Raw genomic sequence first — 17,618 nt, forward strand, 5'->3', positions numbered from 1 at the left:
AGGCGTGAAAGTGGCCGAAGGTTGGCGCCGAGGGGGCGGAAAGGCCTCTAAACCCGCTGAGGAAACATCAGGCATCGACTGGGACACGCCCTTCTGCCAAGCCAAGGAACCGGGTTGGACCGTTCTCCGCTCCGAAAGGTCAGGAACAGGAACAGCCTGGTGGGCGGATCCCGTATCACCCCGGACCAAAGAAGCTGACGCCTGCTTGGCCTTCTCACATCTCTTTTCCAAAGCCTTATGACGCCTGAGAGCATCCTTCTCAGCGGCAGAGGAGGTCTTAGAGTGGCGGGACTTGTGACCGCCAGACTCAGAGCGTTTGCCCGATTGTTTCTTGCGGGACTTAGATCTGACAGGGCTGACCTCCTGATCACTGTCTGAGGAGAACGAACAGTCCGCCATGGTGAGAGTGCCCCAAGCTGAATAGTAATTATTAATCAATTGATAGACAGATGGATTTGCAATAATAATAAATAATGAATCAATAATTGATTGATTGATTGACAGATATCAGTTTGCCTGATTAATTGATTGGATGAATACTTGTTTGATTAATTAATTGGTTGATTGAATGACTGGCTGCTTTGATTACTTAATTAATAAATATCAGCTTGATTGATTAATTATTTGAATGATTGGAGGAAAGCTTGCTTAATTAATAAATTGATTGATGAGTTAAAAGTCTGGCTACCGCTCCGGGCAAGCACTATGCCCCAACAAGCAGTGTTGGCACTCCTGCCACGCCAAGAACCAGGGCACCCCTGTCTCTGCCCAGGTGTGTGGGAAAGCCTTGCACAATGGCTGCAAATGGGGTGAGCTATAAACTGGCAACTCTCCCCCCCTTTTTTCCTCCTCCGAGTCAATGCCCAGGGCGGGACAGAGACTCAGCCAGTCAGACCTCAGAGAAAAGGCTGCGGCCCTCTAATTAGGGTCCGCGCTGCCACGAGGTGATTCCCAAAATGGCGGCCGCCCTAATGGCTCAAAATGGCGGCCGCAAGTTGGTGGCGTAGTTATAAAATGGCGGGCCGCCCGAGCTTTGAAGGATGGCGGAGCGCTTTCCCCCTGGCGCCGCTCACACGCGGACGCCAATCAGGGATGGAGACCGGAGCGGCTTTGTACGGCGAGAGGGTAGCGAGCTCCGACAGCCACGCCACACCCCCCCCCTCAGCGATCACTTACGGCCGAAGCTCCGAGGCCGAAAACACCGCCAGTCACAGCGCCGCCCGCAGAAACCTGACGGGACGGCCGCTGGATGAGTCACGCCACTACACACAGCGAGCCGGTAGCCGCTCCTGCAAATACCTCCGTTCCGGCTCGCTGTTCCACACGGGAGTCGGGGAGCGAACCAGTCAGCCCCGCCCTCCCCGGCAATAAAATAACCTTACCGGATCCGCCCCTCAGGGACAGAAGCCGGCAGCAGCAGGCACAGAAGCGCGAAAGTCGGCACGACCCAGCTCCCTGGGCACGAAACCGACGAGCAGCTGATAGACTCACAGGAACTCAGAGAAACCTAAACTCAACCGAAAAAAAAAAAAGGAGAAATAAAAAAGGGGGCTAATCAAAAATAACCAAAAGGCCTAACGCAACACTCAGAGCACAGAGAAAATCCTCCCAGTGTGTCAGCAACTGAGAGAAAGACTGGGGATTCGGGTGCAAAAGGGGGCGTGGAGAGAGCACAGAGTGGGTAGATAAGTAAAAAAAGTTCTCTCAGTTGCTGTCAGATAAGAGGATTTTCCCAATGCTGGAGTGTAGTAGCAGCGTTCTGGAAAATGAAACATTCGTTAAGTGAGCTTGCCCCCAATTTATGACTTTTCTTGCCACAGTTGTTAAGTGAATCATTGCTTTTGTTAAGTTAGGAATATGGTTGTTAAAAGAATCTGGATTTCCCCATGGACTTTGCTTGTCAGAAGGTTGCAAAATGTGATCACATGACCCTGGGACACTGCAACCGTCATAAATATGAGTCAGTTGCCAAGCGTCCGAATTTCGATTACGTGACCATGAGGATGCTGCAACGGACATAAGTGTGAAAAACAGTCATAAGTCATTTTTTTTAGTGCCTTTGTAACTTCAACTGGTCATTAAATGAACTGCTGTACGTCAAGGACTACCTGTAACATATTTTTATCAAAAGGCATCAGCTTTCATGATACCTTTTCATGGAGTACTCATCTCAAACGAGCTCACTGTAACAGCATTGCCAAAAAGGCATTAAGAGTTGTTAACCTAATCTTGCGTAGCTTCTTCTCTGGTAATGTTGTACTACTAACTAGAGCATACAAAACATTTGCTAGACCAATTCTTGAATACAGCTCATCTGTCTGGAACCCGCACTGCATATCGGACATTAAATCAATCGAACGAGTCCAGAGATACTTCACAAGAAGAGTCCTCCACTCCTCTGTTTGCAACAAAATACCTTATGCCACCAAACTTGAAATTTTGGGCTTGGACAACTTAGAACTAAGCCGACTTCGTTCTGATCTGAGCATAGTACATAAAATTATCTGCCACAATGTCTTACCTGTCAGTGACTACTTCAGTTTTTTTTTGTTTTTTTTTAAAATTTGATTTATATGCCGCCCTTCTCCGAAGACTCAGGGCGGCTTACAATGTGCTCAGCAACCACAACAATACATGAGCAAATAATAGATACAAACTTAAGGTAAACCGCTCCAAACTTGATTGCAGAAAATACAACTTCAGCAACAGAGTTGTCAATGCCTGGAATGCACTAGCTGACTCTGTGGTTTCTTCCCCAAACCCCCAAAACTTTAACCTTAGACTGTCTACTGTTGACCTCACCCCATTCCTAAGAGGTCTGTAGGGGGCGTGCATAAGTACACCAGCGTGCCTTCCATCCCTGTCCTAATGTCCCCTTTTATTTGTATCTGTTTCATCTATTTATAATTATGTCTATACTTATATATGTTATCTAATACATGCTTGACAAAATAAATACATGAATGAATGAATGAATGAATGAATGAATGAATGAATGAATGAATGAATGATGCAACTCTCTCCTCAGAGGCATGGAGTAGCTAAACTGATGCTGGTTTTAAACGGGATACTTTGTCCCCTAACAACTGTAATGTCAGAATATCAGATTGAGTGAGAGATTCTTAAACCAGTTTGAGAGTCAACTTGGTCTAGTGGTTAAGGCACCAGGCAAGAAAGCAAGAGACTTTGAGTTCAAGTCGCACCTTAAACATGAAACAGCATTAATAACATCCCAAAAAGTTTATGCTGCATGACCTTTGATAATAAAATACTCTGGCCTCAATATTTGTGCAACACAGGTTTACTCAGCAAAATAGCAGGATTAAATCAGAAACAAATGCTCAAATATTTGCAATCCTTCCACAATCCAGTGTTTCAGTAGAGTATCAAGGGAAAAAGTACAAGCTTAAAAAGTTTTAAAAGCCAGCTACAAATATACTTGACAGGAAATACCATTTTCTAAATTTGACCAATTTTGTAAAGCAAGATATTTAAAATCCTGTTCTGAAGAAAATAGTTATAGTTTCCATTGGCTAAATGCCAAATTCATTCAGTTGACACAAACCACAAATCCCAAGGTATGGAATAAAATGTGGCCTGAATGTCTATTATCAGGGGAGCAAAAAAATAACAGAAACTTCATTTTGGATAAGAGCTGATTAAAACAACAACTCAAAGCAACATGTAGCAAAAACTGAAATACTCAATATAGTCTACAGCAGGCGTGTCAAACTCAAGGCCGCAGATGTGGGCCACATCTGACCTGCAGGATGCTTAGATCTGGCCCACAGGGCCGCCCTGGAAATAATGAAGGACTGGCCCATGATGCCTCTGCCAGTGAAAACGGAGCTCAGGAGGGCTGCGTGCAGCCCTCCCAAGCTCCGTTTTCGCTGGCAGAGGGTTGCAGGAGGCCGTCGCAGCTGAAAATGGAGCTTGGGAGCCCATTTTCACTGGCAGAGTGCTTGGCCCACCACAGGCGCCCCCAGGGGTGGGTTTCTACTGGTTTGCCCCGATTCAGCTCCGCCCACTCACCCAGACATCATCAAAAACGCTCTGAGCATGCACAGAAGCGCTGCATGCTCACGAAGCGAACCGGTAGCACCGGGATTTGAATCCCATCTCTGGCATCCCCAATGCGAGTAACATTGAGCTGGCCATGCCCACCCTGGCCATGTACAACACCCCCCCCCCCGAGGTCAAACACAACCTTGATGCGCCCCTCAATGAAATCGAGTGTGACACCCCTAATCTACAATATTCCAGAATATGTGTTGGAGAGAGGAAGGAATGCTTACATACAATACAAAGGAGACATACAAACGTAAGGGAAGAAAATTGAAAAAATGAAAGTGATAATGAAGTTCCAAGTCTTAAGCATGTTAGGTGACCTTGGGCCAGTCACTCTCTCTCTCTCTCTGTCCAGCCCACCTCACAGGGTTATTGCTGTGGGGAGAAAAGGAGGATATTTTGGATATATCTGCTGCCTTATTTGTAAAAAATAATAAAGGTGGGGCATAAACAACCTATCAATCAATAAACCCACATGGCTCAAAAGATTTTCAAAGGTCTCAACAAACAGAATGGGTTTTTAACACATTACAGTTGTTAATGGATAATGGGCTTTGTCTCACCATGTAATCTGTATTTGTATAATCAACCTGTCTGCCCCTCCCTCTACTCCCCCTTCTCAGTTTAAATCCTCTAGCCTTTCTGTGCATCTGAGCTGAAGCTCACAAAGGCTTTTGCCTTAATAGTACTTTTCAGCCAGGGATGACTCCATCGGATTCCTGATCTTGAAGGGAGGGAGGGAGCTAATGAGTAAATTTATGTGCACTGATTTTCTATGTGAGGCCACAAATAAGCCTGGGATTTTTAAGTAGGACTAGCGTTCTGTACCTTTAATGCAGGTGGCATGCTATGCGCTCGCCCTCCATCTGTTACAGTTTCTAGCCTGGGATGGTTCTCTCTGAATGCACAAAGAAATATAATCTCTGGGATTAAATGGCCCACTTTTAACTGTCTACCAAACAGTATGATTGAATTAAAAGCCCTAACTTTGCTCTATTTCATCCGTGCTTTTCAGAGCATTTATTCCAATGTTTAAATGAGAGGTTAACAGGATGTTTAATCAACTTTGTGGGGCTTCGGCTCCCAGAATTTTAGGAAAGACTAACATTCTGTACCTATAATGCAGGTGGCATGTTACACAGCAGTGGTGAAATGTAAAATTTGTTACTACCGGTTCTGTGGGCATGGCTTGATGGGGGGAGTTAATGTGACTGGGTGGGCGTGGTCAACTTTTTTTTTTAACTTTTAAAAGCATTTTCTCTACCTCTTCGGCCGAAGAGGTTGTTAAAAAATGCTTTTAAAAGCCTCTTGACGATCCCAGCTGAGCCGCGCGATCATCAGAGGCTTTTTTTTTACTTTTAAAAGCATTTTTTCAGCCGAAGAGGTTGTAGAAAAAATGCTTTTAAAAGTAAAAAAACAGCCTCTGATGATCGCGCGGCTCAGCTGGGCATGGGGGGGGGCGCAGGGATTTTTGCTACTGGTTCTCTGAACCAGCCGCCGTCATCGCTACCAGATCGGGCGATCTGGTCCGAACCGGGAGCATTTCACCCCTGCTACACAGTCACCTAGGGTTGGGCATCCCCAGTGGAGTTTTTGTCACCCACAATCTTAGATCAATAGCTAGGCCAGGGTTTCTCAACTATGACAACTTTCAGATGTGTGGGACTTCAACTCCCAGAATTCCCCCAGCCAGCTATGCTTGAAGTCCACACACCTCAAAGTTGCCAAGCTTGAGAAATACTGGAATAATGTGTTTAATTCAGGCCTGGAATCCCTGATGTTTTTCCTCAATTATCATCATTGTCCCCCTTCTCCTTCTCTCCCCCCTCCTTCTAACACTGATGATGTTACCTAGTTGGGTAATGAAACATATGCAAGAAAACAACCCAGCTCACAGAGCACCAAGGACCCCACAGTCCTCCTCCTTTTCTCTGCACACACCACTTCCTTCTAGCACTGATGATGTTACCTAATTGGGTAATGAAATGTCTGCAAGTAAACAACCAAACTCAGAGAGCAGCAAGGACATCTCAAAACTGAATCTATTTAACTTCTGGCTTTAACCAGACACCCCCACTACAACAACATTTTGTAAGTAACATGTCCAAAATGTAGGTAAAACCATGTTTAAAAGAGCACATGGTAAATATTATCACCTCATTATCAGATATGTTTAATTGGGCATATCTGAGGGATAAAACAGCAAAAGATCAAATTATACTTCAGTATTCAATTTTAAAGCTAATAATGTATTTAGGTTTCCCCACCCGACAAATCTAACCATTATATTTTATGGGATGGTGAAACCATTGACGTTTCAAATAATAGGAAAAACAAAAGTTTTCTTCTAGATTCTGCAAACAAGCCCTGTCCATAATTTATGCATTCTATGGAGATTGCATCAGCAACGACTGTCTTTTATGCATTTCGTTGATAATTTTAAAGTTTTTTTTAGCCTTTAAAATCTAAAAATCAATTATACACATTTAACTGATTTTCTTCAGCCATTTTCTTCAGCTACTGCTCGATTATAAATGATATCTTTGGAGCAGTCAAAATACATTTCCTTCCTGGGTATTTTGAATTGGGGGAACGAATATATTTATTTGTTCATTTGTTGATAAAATTCATACAGCGCCCATTTTGAAATTTGTGGCAACTCTGGGCAGCTTACAATGTAATAAAAACATATACAGTAGTAGGCCAAAATTGTGGAAACCTTCTGGGAAAAGTGTATTTTCCAAAACTAGCTAATAGCACCACTTTTTTTTGAGTATTAGCATAGAATTATATATCAATGGAAAGATAATTTAATCAAGAATGTAATGCAATAACTTTTATGAAGGATTTGCTATTAGAATAGCAGTTACAGTATAAAGAAGAAAGTGAAACATGTAGAAAAAATGAGATATACAAAAATTATCACCCTAGAAAAAATGAGATATACAAAAATTATCACCATATTAGTTAATCCTTAGTTGGGTAACCTTAGCATGAATTACGGCCTTACAACGTCTTCCCATGGAGTGAACCAAGTCTTTGAGCTTCTATTAACTGGGTTTTATTGCTGGGTCACTTCTGACTAACTAGCTTCTTTAGTCAGTTGTATCAATTTTCAATTGGGTTAAATTCTGGGCTATTCCCAGGCCATTCCAGTAGTGGAATAGGATTATCTTGAAATTCCAAAAAAAAGCAGTGTTATTAGCCATCAAATCTCAAAAATACAATTGTGGAAAAAGGTTTCCACAATTTTGGCCACTACTGTAGATATAAAAACTATTATAAATATAAAAACAGATGACAATTACAGAAGGTTAAGAGCAGTCTAAAGAAATCCCGGGTTAGGAGCAGAGCAGCGATGCTGCCTTCATTGCTACTGCACCAACTACCTACGGCCTACAGCTTCTTTTCCAGGGCCCCATGCCAGCCGGCCTAGCCAGGTTTTAAGGCTTTTCCTTAAGGCTAGAAGGGAGGGGGTGGATCTCACTTCCAGTGGCAAGATGTTCCAAAGGGCGGGAACTGAGGCAGAAAAGCCTCTTCTGGACCCCACCAGCTAAAAATTCCTTGGCTGATGGGATCCACAGTAGACTTTTTCTGCCAGAACTAATGGAGCGAGCTGACCAATCTTTCTATCAACGAACTGCAGCAGAAAGACCAAATGATACATATGGAATTTTTTTAAAAAAACAACACTCTAATAATATGACTGAAAACCGATTTTTTTTTTCATTTGATTTATATGCCACCCTTCTCCGGAGACTCAGGGCGGCTTACAGTGCGTTAAGCAATAGCCTTCATACTTTTGTATATTTTTACAAAGTCAGCTTATTGCCCCCACAAACTGGGTCCTCAGTCCTCAGATTATTGACTTAGACCAGTATTCATGCAGGTTCATTTGCCCTATTTTAATTAAGAACAATACTTGCAATCTTACACATTTTAAGCTTTACGTTTGGGTGGAGTCTGGTGGCACCTTTTTTAGTCTAATCAATTTTTATGACAAGCCATAAATTTGTGCGCTTCAGATCACTTCATCAGATGCAAGTGAGAAGTGAGCTACAGCTCACTGAAGCTTATGCCTTTTAATAAAATCTATTAGCCTGAAAAAAGGCTATCATAGACTAACGTGGCTCTCCTCCTACAATGCCTAGGTAGGCCTAATATCTTGTTTAAAAAACCAACCCGTTTAACCGTTATGCAGTCTTTTTGACCACAACCCCTTCAGCACAATATACTACCTCCTGCATGGAGATGTTTACTTCGCAACACTAGACAATTGATTGGTTGTTAGATTTCTCACCCAGCATCAGACCACTGCAATGCAAACAGTCAGGAATAATTGTGTCAATACTTGCTAAATGAATAATGCTGTAGTTATTTGTCTTTGCAATCTGGTGTGCTGGGCTTTATTTATTTTTTCAGATTTTATCCCACCTTCATTTTTTTTATATATATATAAATAACTCAAGGCAGTGAATATACCTAATACTTAGAAAATATTCTGACCCTTTGTTTCTATCGCCAGCTATGCTGCGGACTCTCAGCCAGATACATTTAAAGAATCAAAGTCACGCATTCGGTTTCTGCTGTATCATCTGCCTGAGTGTTATTTGCAAGCCCCGAAAAAGATAAAAGAACTCTCACTTACTGAAACAATGCCGTCCTTGTGAAATGAAGCAAAACAGATTCCGGGTGCGGATCCTGGAGATAAATCTTCGTAGATATGTGAGCAAGATTCTCCTAAGGACAGAATGAAAGGGAATTGTGATCTATTACATTTCTGACCATTCTAAATGTTTGTCACAGTGCTAAACTATTTTGTGCTTAAAAAGAAAATGCAGAAATTCAACTCGTGCCGTCAATGTATGCAAACTGGAATTCCACTGACAGCATAAAGATCTATACAATCAAAGATGTAATGCTCGTAAACCTATTTTATGATGAAATTTAGAAAGTGGTAGTTTCATGTAGCTGAATATGCTTAGCACAGGATTGCCAGGCAGTTATGCCTTTTCCTGGACCAACAATTCCTACTCATGGTCACTCATGCCCTAGTCACCTCCCGTCTTGACTATTGCAACATGCTCTACATGGGGCTGCCCCTGAAAAGCATCCAGAAGCTCCAGTTGGTGCAAAATGCAGCGGCCCACATGATTTTGTGCAGACCTTGGTGTGCACATGTTGTCACCTCTCCTGCGAGAGCTGCAAGGGTTGCCGATTTGCTTCCAGCTGCAATTCAAGATGCTGATTGTCACCTTTAAAGCCCTTCAAGGATTGGGACCAGGTTGTCTGAGGGACTTGCCGATCACGTCTACCTGATCCACTGGAGTGGGGAGGCAAAGAATGTTGTGGGTCCCATCCCCTAAGGAGATACATGTGGTGAGACCCAGAAGAAGGGCCTTCTCCGTGGTGGCTCCCTCCCTCTGAAATATCATCCCCCTGGAGATTAGACTGGCCCCCCTCTAACGCTTTTCCAGAAGGCCCTGAAGACATGATTCTGCCAGTGGGCCTGGAGAACCCAGAGCGGGATGGAGCCCATCAAATGGCTAGTATGAATCTGTGTGGTCACCAGGGTGTGTGTCAGAGGTGGCATTCAGCAGGTTCGGACCAGTTCTGGAGAGCCGGTAGCGGAAATTTTGAGTAGTTCAGCGAACCGGTAAATACCACCTCTGACTGGCCCCACCCCCATCTATTCTCTGGCTCCCGAGTCCCAGCTGATTGGGAGGAAATGGGGATTTTGCAGTAACCTTCCGCTGGTTTGGGGAGGGAATGGAGATTTTACAGTATCCTTCCCCTGCCACACCCACCAAGCCATGCCATGCCCACAGAACCGGTAGTAAAAAAAATTGAATCCCACCCCGGTGTGTGTACGGGGGGTATTATTTTATTCTTTCTTTTTATTCTTTTATTTCTTTTAAAAGAAATAAATTTCTTTTATTTTTATGTCCTTGTAAGCCACTTTGAGTCGCCATGTGTAAGAAGGCGGCAATATAAATTTTCTAAAAAAATAAAGTAAAATATAAAAACAAAATAAAATATAAAATAAAAATAAATAAAAAATAAAATAATATAATATAAATATAAATAAATGTGAACAGTGCCAGGAATACGGACAGCTCCCTCTTGGTTGACCAAGTAAACATGGAATGAAATGACAATGAGTTAATCAAATTACTAGCATATTTTCATCCCATAAGAAAGTACAGATTAAAAAGAAACAACACTAAGATATGTTTAAGGCACAAATCAGGGAAATTAATGGATAAATAAAAGGGTTCCCACTAAGACTTTGTTTAGTGCATTGATAGCAGTGTAGAATGAAAAGAAAGCAGTCCTCTGTTGACTGTTTAATATTTTTGTTAGAGTCAAAACCTCTGCCCACATCTCTATAAAGTGCCTTTTGCACAAGTGAACCTGGCTTCTCCCATTGACTTTGCTGGTCAGAAGGTTGCAAAAGGGGTATAGCAACAGCACTTAAGACTTATATACCGCTTCACAGTGCTTTACAGCCCTCTCTAAACTGTTTACAGAGTCAGCCTCTGGCCCCCAACAACCTGGGTCCTCATTTTACCCACCTCGGAAAGATGGGAGGCTGAGTCAACCTTGAGCCTGGTGGGATCTGAACTGCCAAATTGCAGTCAGCAGAAGTAGCCTGCAGTACTGCATTCTAACTACTGTGCCTTTCATGAGGAGGGAAATCACATGAGCCCAGGACATTGTAACCATCATAAATATGAGTCAGTTGCTGAGTCAGTCTGAATTTTGATCACGTGACCATGGGGATGCTGTAAAGGTCATAAGTGTGAAAAATGGTCACAAGTCACTTTTTTCTCTGCCACTGTAACTTTGAACGGTCACTAAATGCACTGTTGTTAAGTCGAGGAGTACCTGTTTAACTAACTCAAAGCCATTTTATCACCCCAACTACCCTGGAAATATTTCAGCCTGGAGCTCTGAATCACACCCCGAGCTGCTGCTCTTACTTAAAGCTCAGCACTTCTCCTGTAATCTCTCAAGTACAGGCAGCCCTCAATTTACAAGAGTTTATTCAGTGACTGTTCGAACTTACAACGGCACTGAAAAAGTGACTTATAACCGTTTTTCACACTTATGATCCCTGCAGCATCCCTGTGGTCATGTGATCAAAATTCAGACGCTTGGCCACTGGCTCGTATTTATGACGGTTGCAGTGTCCCGGGGTCACGGTAACCCCTTTTGTGACCTTCTGACAAGCAAAGTCAATGGGGAAACCAGATGGGGGTTGGATGTGAACGCCGTTTCTCCAATGCTGCGGAGTTCTCTTAATATGTTACTAAATTAACAACTGCAGCAATTCACTTAAATGTGGCAAGAGACGTTGTAAAATGAGGCAAAACACACTTAACAAATATCTTACTTAGCAACATAAATTTGGGGCTCAATTGTGATCGTAAGTCAAGGACTACTTATAAGTGCCAGTGAGGTAGAAGAGGACCCGAAACAGCAAGCAATGGGATGGATGTTCCAAATCAGTCATGTTGTGTTTCTGATCCTATACACTGTTCAAGTCTCTGCTTTTTTGCAGGGGGCTTATTAAATGAGGAAGCAGCAGCCATACAGATTTTACTTCATGCTTCTTTCATGCTGTTTCATTAGCATAAAGTTCACCATTCTGTAAATTGAACAAGGGGAGGTCAACACAAGCGGCAGCCATGAAATGTGGGTTTAGAAGCCCACTCTGGAAACATGGGAGCCAAGAATCCTTTAACTCAATTTCATTAAGAAAAGGATAAGCTTCTCAAGTGACGGCAATTCTTTGTGAGATCTATCAGAATTACAGACCTTTTTTAACTATTTACAATCCTTATTTATTTGACTTAAAATGCAAGCAATTGTCTATAATTAGCTCTGCTGAACATAGTAGTCGAAATATCATTGCTTTAATAGGCTTAGAGGATTAAAATTCAGCTATTTAAATCTAATTGACCAGTGTCTTGTCAAGATTTGTGACCTTGTACTCTTAAGCAAAGGTATCATGTAAATATACCTAGGTAAATACACAACTAGGTATCAATACACAACTAGGGGTCAAAAGACTTTGGTTCATTTATGTTTATCTGCCACTAAAGCCTCTTGGATAATACTATATTTCCAAGCTCCATCAAGGAAAGTAACAGAGCCTATTTTCTGACTCTTTTAAAGCCAAATGAATTCTGGGTTCTGTTCTTAAAATCTTTTTAACTAGGATGCAATCTAAGATTTCAAACATGCAAATCATACCTTTCTGCTACTAAATGTTCTTCTCTAATCCTCTATTCTTGGTGGAAAAAAAATACTGCTTTTCTTTTCAAAGTGAAAAATATCAAAGCAAGCTCTCTACATACCTGAAAATTTAAAAGGAATTCCTGAAAAAACTCTAGCCTAGTCAGACATAATACAGTCATTCTTATTCACTGAACTTTTCAAGAAAAGATTGGGCAACCAGTTGACCAGGGTGGTATAAGGCAGGGGTGAAATGCTCCCAGTTTGGACCGGATCAGGCGATCCAGTAGCGATTGTGGGCGGTGGTTTGGAGAACCGGTAGTGATGGTGGCGTGAGGCTCCGCCCACCTGCCCGGGTGTCATTACTTCCTGGTTTTAACCAGGAAGTAATGTGTTTTTTACCCTCTGTGCATGCACAGAAGGTTTTGCGGTAAGGAAGGTAAGTAGATTTCATCCCTGGTATAAGGTCTCCTTGCCTTGAGTAGGGGGTTGGACTAGAAGATCTCCAAGGTCCCTTCCAGCCCTATGATCCTATATCTAAGAACTGCGATTGAAGGAGACCGGCACACTGGATTTGCGAGCTACACCACTCCTCTAAACAACCAATCAAAGCTCAGGATGACAGACAAGATGGAGGACTTCAAGATGTTGCATCCAGATACACCATCTGGGAACAGCCTGGCAAAGTATTAACTGCACGTAACAATAGGCTTAACGAGCAGGATAAGCGACATAAAAACATGAATGCTTCAAGTGGGATACGTGTGATAGGATGACATGATAGTGTTCCAATATCTGAGGGGCTGCCACAAAAAAGAGGGGGGGCGGACAACTTATTCTCCAAAGCACCTGAAGGCAGGATAGGAAGCATTCCCTAGCACTAGGGAATTTCTAGGAGACTGGCACTCTGACAAACTAGCCATCAATATCAATAGACATAAACAATATCATAGAAAGACTTTGCACATGGATTAGAGAACAAACAAAAGTATATGCTGCCATCAAGAGAGTAAAAGAACTGAAATGGAAAATGGGCCGGCTACATAGCAAGAAGAACCAAGGGCAGGTGGACTAAGGCAGTCGTAGAATGGATCCCACTGGATCAAAAGCATCCATGAAAGAGACCTAAAACATGATTGATCGGCGACATCAGCAAGTATGGCTGGCCCAATTGGCAAAAAAAAAAGCTCAGGACTGTATCGGTTAGAAACATGCGGAAGGGGCCTTCACCTTGTAATGAATAGAGAATGGCTGGAATGATGATGATGATGAATCTATAGACTGTGCAAGAGACAATCAACCAGCCCAAAAGAGAAAAAAAATCCAGCATCTCTCCACCAGCAATCAGCACCCAGATGAGCATAGATAAACTCCAAAATTAACATCAGACAAACAATGAAGTAAACAACACCCCAATCAAAAAACTGCCAAAGAAGTAGAGCCCAACCAAAGAATCTCTAAGATCATTCCCATCAACAATGACAGAGCAAGACATCAGAATATAAACTGACAGCAAACCTCACTTCTTACCAACACTGATAACATTACCTAGCTGGGCCATGAAACATCAGCAAGCTAAGAGAGCATCAAAGATCAAAGATCCCTCTTACCTAAGGTCTATGAAGATGACAAATCTCTTCACTGACAGTGAGAAGCATGCAGCCAACAACTGCATTACTATCTCCCAATTCTTGATCAAGCCCATTTATACATCTTTGTTTTCTGGACCAGTTTCAAGATGTTTTTTGCTCTCCGAAGGACCACCCACTTTCTTCATGATTCCTAGTACATCCCCTCTGGAAGGACTAAGAGGGTCCTTGAAATAGGGATTGTTTGGAAATTCATCCTCATTAATGTAATTCTACAAAATCCTTGCCTTGGGAGAGCTGTAATTTATAGCACATGAAGACATCTATGAAGACATAAAATTTACTTTTTATTTCCAGCTGCTAAATTATTTTTTACCCTAAGCTTTTTAACAACAGCTGAATATTAATTCTTACCTGTAGGCAGGGGATTATAGACGACCTCAACTGTGTTTCCCGTGAAGCTGCCAAGAACAAATCTTTAAAAAGATACTTAAAATCTTACAAGATCTACCAAAGCTTTAAATATTTTGGTTTCTCACTCAAAACCTTACAAGATTTGGGACGGGAATATTAAAATATTGAATGATCTCACTGTTTTGACCATTTGTTTCTTAAAAATAGCTTTAGTTTTTATCCGAGTGTTTTTGGCTCCAAATTAAAGAAAGCTCTGTTCTTTTTGTAAAAAGCTCAGAGAAGCCAGATGTACTGATCCACGTAAAGCAGGGCTGGTCCAACCCTAGCCACTTTAAGACTTGTGGACTTCAACTCCCTGAATTCCCCAGCCAGCATGGATTTGTTGAAGTCCACAAGTCTTAGAGTAGTCAAGGTTAGACATCCCTGGCAAAAGGAAAAGATTGGGAATTGCTGATGTAGAAGCTTTTATTTCATTTTCACTTAGGTGAAGTTCTTAAATCTTAAATAAAGATGACTGCGGCTATCAGTTCAAGGATTGACAAGCTTTTCAAATATTGCCAGAGGGAAAATATTGTCAGATGTTAAAATCTTCAGAGTAACTATGTTCCCAAACTGTGTTGCTTTTTTTTTTCCTGTCCCTTTACATCTTTTGCTTCTTTGACTTGTAATTCTTTAAGTAGGAATAGTCCACATTTACTGATCACCTGTTTGGCAACTGTACAAATTAGCAACGTTCTGCCACCACAATCATGTGAACGGAATCTGGGCATTTGGCAACCAGTTTAAACTTACAAGGGTTGTAGCATCCTGTAGTCGTGCAATCGCCACTTGTGACCTTCCCTGCCGGCTTCCCATGAAAAAAGTCAATAGGGGACTTTTTGCAAGTCCCTCTGGTAAGTCCGTGTCTCCTGTGCTTGCACCACGCTGTCCATTCCCCCCTCCCCACCTCCCGCATTTTTGCCCGACCACCCCATCCATCCCTGGTCTTCCTTTTTTAAAAACATGCAATAAAATTAATATATTTTATTACGTTTAACATTGAACAGAACCTGCAGTTTTAATGCAGTAAAAATATAAGCAACTTCATTAAGTTTCAAAGAGAGATAAAATACAAAATAATACAAAAGGAAAAAAGGGCATGGGGGGGGGGAAATAGCTACCCCTTTTCCATCCCTGGCCTTCCTATATTTGCACCATGCTGCACCATTTGTTCCCTGGGCTTTCTGCACTTGTGCGTAAGCCTGCACCAGACCTCCCAAGCTCTTAACTCACAACTGCCTGTGTTCACTCTCTGCTGCAGCATCCCTCCATCAATCTTCTTGGCCTTGCACTGCACCATCCAGCCCCCAGCCTTCCTGCATTTGCACCCTCCCTCACCATCCATTGACCTTCTGGTGTGCCACCTGCACTAGGACCCGCCCAATTCACATGTGGCTTGAGGGCCTCCCCCCCCTGCCCTCACTGCAACATCCCCCTCACTTTCTGCTTAGCAACAAGGTCTGCTAAGATTGTTGCCACGTGATGTAGTCCTGTGATATCACCCTTTACGACAGCCTCGCTTAGCGATGGCAATCCCTGTCCCTTGACTGCTGTTATAAATTGAGGACTACCTGCAATTTCCCTTCTCTTACAATAAGAAAACCTCCGGTCTGGAGCCAAGACAGTAAAGTGTGTAAAAAAAAAAATGCCTCTCTCATAAATACAACAAAAATAAACCTCTGTGTTGTAAATTTACATTGGGGAACTTACTATGGCTTTCCAAAAATATTTTTTTACAATTTAGCTTCCTCTCCAATGAGGTGCCTTCAAGAAGCATTTGGACCACAACGCCCAGAATTATCCAGCCAGCAAAATTGAGGTCCAGTTATTCTATCAACTGTTTCCCAGAACATTTGCTCTATTCCACAAAACCTAGTTTGTACCCCCCCATCAGAAAGCAAGCCAGCATTCTGGGCCTGCAGTGAGCACTCGTCTCCCCCAGATTGTCTTGGGGTTCTCCTTGGCATATATTTAAGTCGTATTAATTTTGACATTTTGCTCTGCAGACAAACACCCTCAAAGACTCACCTAATTTTGCTCTTTTATATAGCATATAAACTATAATGGCTACCTTTCTTTCCTTTTTCTGCATATGTTATGTGCTCATTTAAAACACATACAGTATAATAATACATGTAATATTGCAAACTGCAGAGGAACATAGCCAAATACATGTTGCATCCACAAAATTAGGCAATGAAAGAAAATAACAGGAAAATAACTGCCCAAAAAGATACATGTGATTAACACACAAGTTTTAAAAATCTTTTGTAATACAACATCCAAGACAAAAGCGCCATTAAACCCAAGAACATTAACACATACTGTGTTGTTATCAACTGTCCATTTTAAATCATCAGCAACCACCAACTCACAGGCTAATAGGTATACAGGTAGTCCTCGACTTATGACTAAAATTGAGCCTCGAATTTCTGTTTCTAAGTGAGACAATTGTTAAGTGAGTTTTGCCCCATTTTATGAATTTTCTTGCCACATTTGTTAAGTGAATCCCTGCAGTTATTAAATCAGTAATATGGTGAGCTGGGCTTCCCCACTGCTTTTGTTTGTCAAAAGGTCACAAAAGGGGATCACATGATCCCGGGGACAGTGCAATTGTTATAAATATGAACTAAATATGAACTAGACCTGGATGGCTGAGAATCTCCATAGACATAAATATGAGCCAGTTGCCAAACATCTGAATTTTGATCACATGACCATGGGGAGGCCAGAACAGTTGTAAGTGTGAAAAATGGTCATAAGCCACGTTTTTCAGTGTCTTCGTAACTTTGAACAGTCACTAAATGAACTGTTGTAAGTCAAGGACTACCTGTATTTTATGGAAAAACAGCAGTTTTAGGACAGTACCAGCCTCTAGTTTTAATTAATTACTTTTTGTAAAAAACAACAACAACCACTCAGCACTCTGATTGCAAAACAATTAAACGGCCCCTCCATAACTACTTGTGTTCTAGAGAACTCATTTACTAAAATTCACTGCTTGCTTTTCATGAGGCTGCAAACAAAATATTCACGGTTTTTACTACAGTGCCACAAATCAGCAGAACTGATACAACTCAAGAAAAGAATGATTAAATGCAACTCCTTGCTCCTCTGAAAAATCCCAATTAAAATAACACCATCTCTTTGGGTCACTGGGTCCTGTTTTTGACTGCTGTTAAGAAACATTTTTCTGCCTTCCTTAAATCCATTATTCTGGATCCTGCCCTCTGGAACGGACTTTTTTTTTTGTCTTCTGGATGACAT

General features: G+C 42.0%; 1 protein-coding gene across 1 annotated transcript in view; it reads right to left on the minus strand.

Annotated features, from left to right (window-relative positions):
- DNAJC5 (DnaJ heat shock protein family (Hsp40) member C5) overlaps window positions 1–17,618 on the minus strand; it is a 66,460-nt gene that overhangs the window by 31,894 nt on the left and 16,948 nt on the right. The window contains exon 2 of the mRNA XM_070940223.1: window positions 8,717–8,808. The gene's annotated coding sequence lies outside the window, so the exon portion shown is untranslated. The remainder of the gene's footprint in view (window positions 1–8,716; window positions 8,809–17,618) is intronic.

The sequence above is a fragment of the Pituophis catenifer genome, unplaced genomic scaffold, assembly GCF_029215685.1.
Source record: "Pituophis catenifer annectens isolate HBS135680 unplaced genomic scaffold, rPitCat1.0.hap2 SCAF_3, whole genome shotgun sequence".
NCBI classification, from domain to species: Eukaryota; Metazoa; Chordata; class Lepidosauria; order Squamata; family Colubridae; genus Pituophis; species Pituophis catenifer.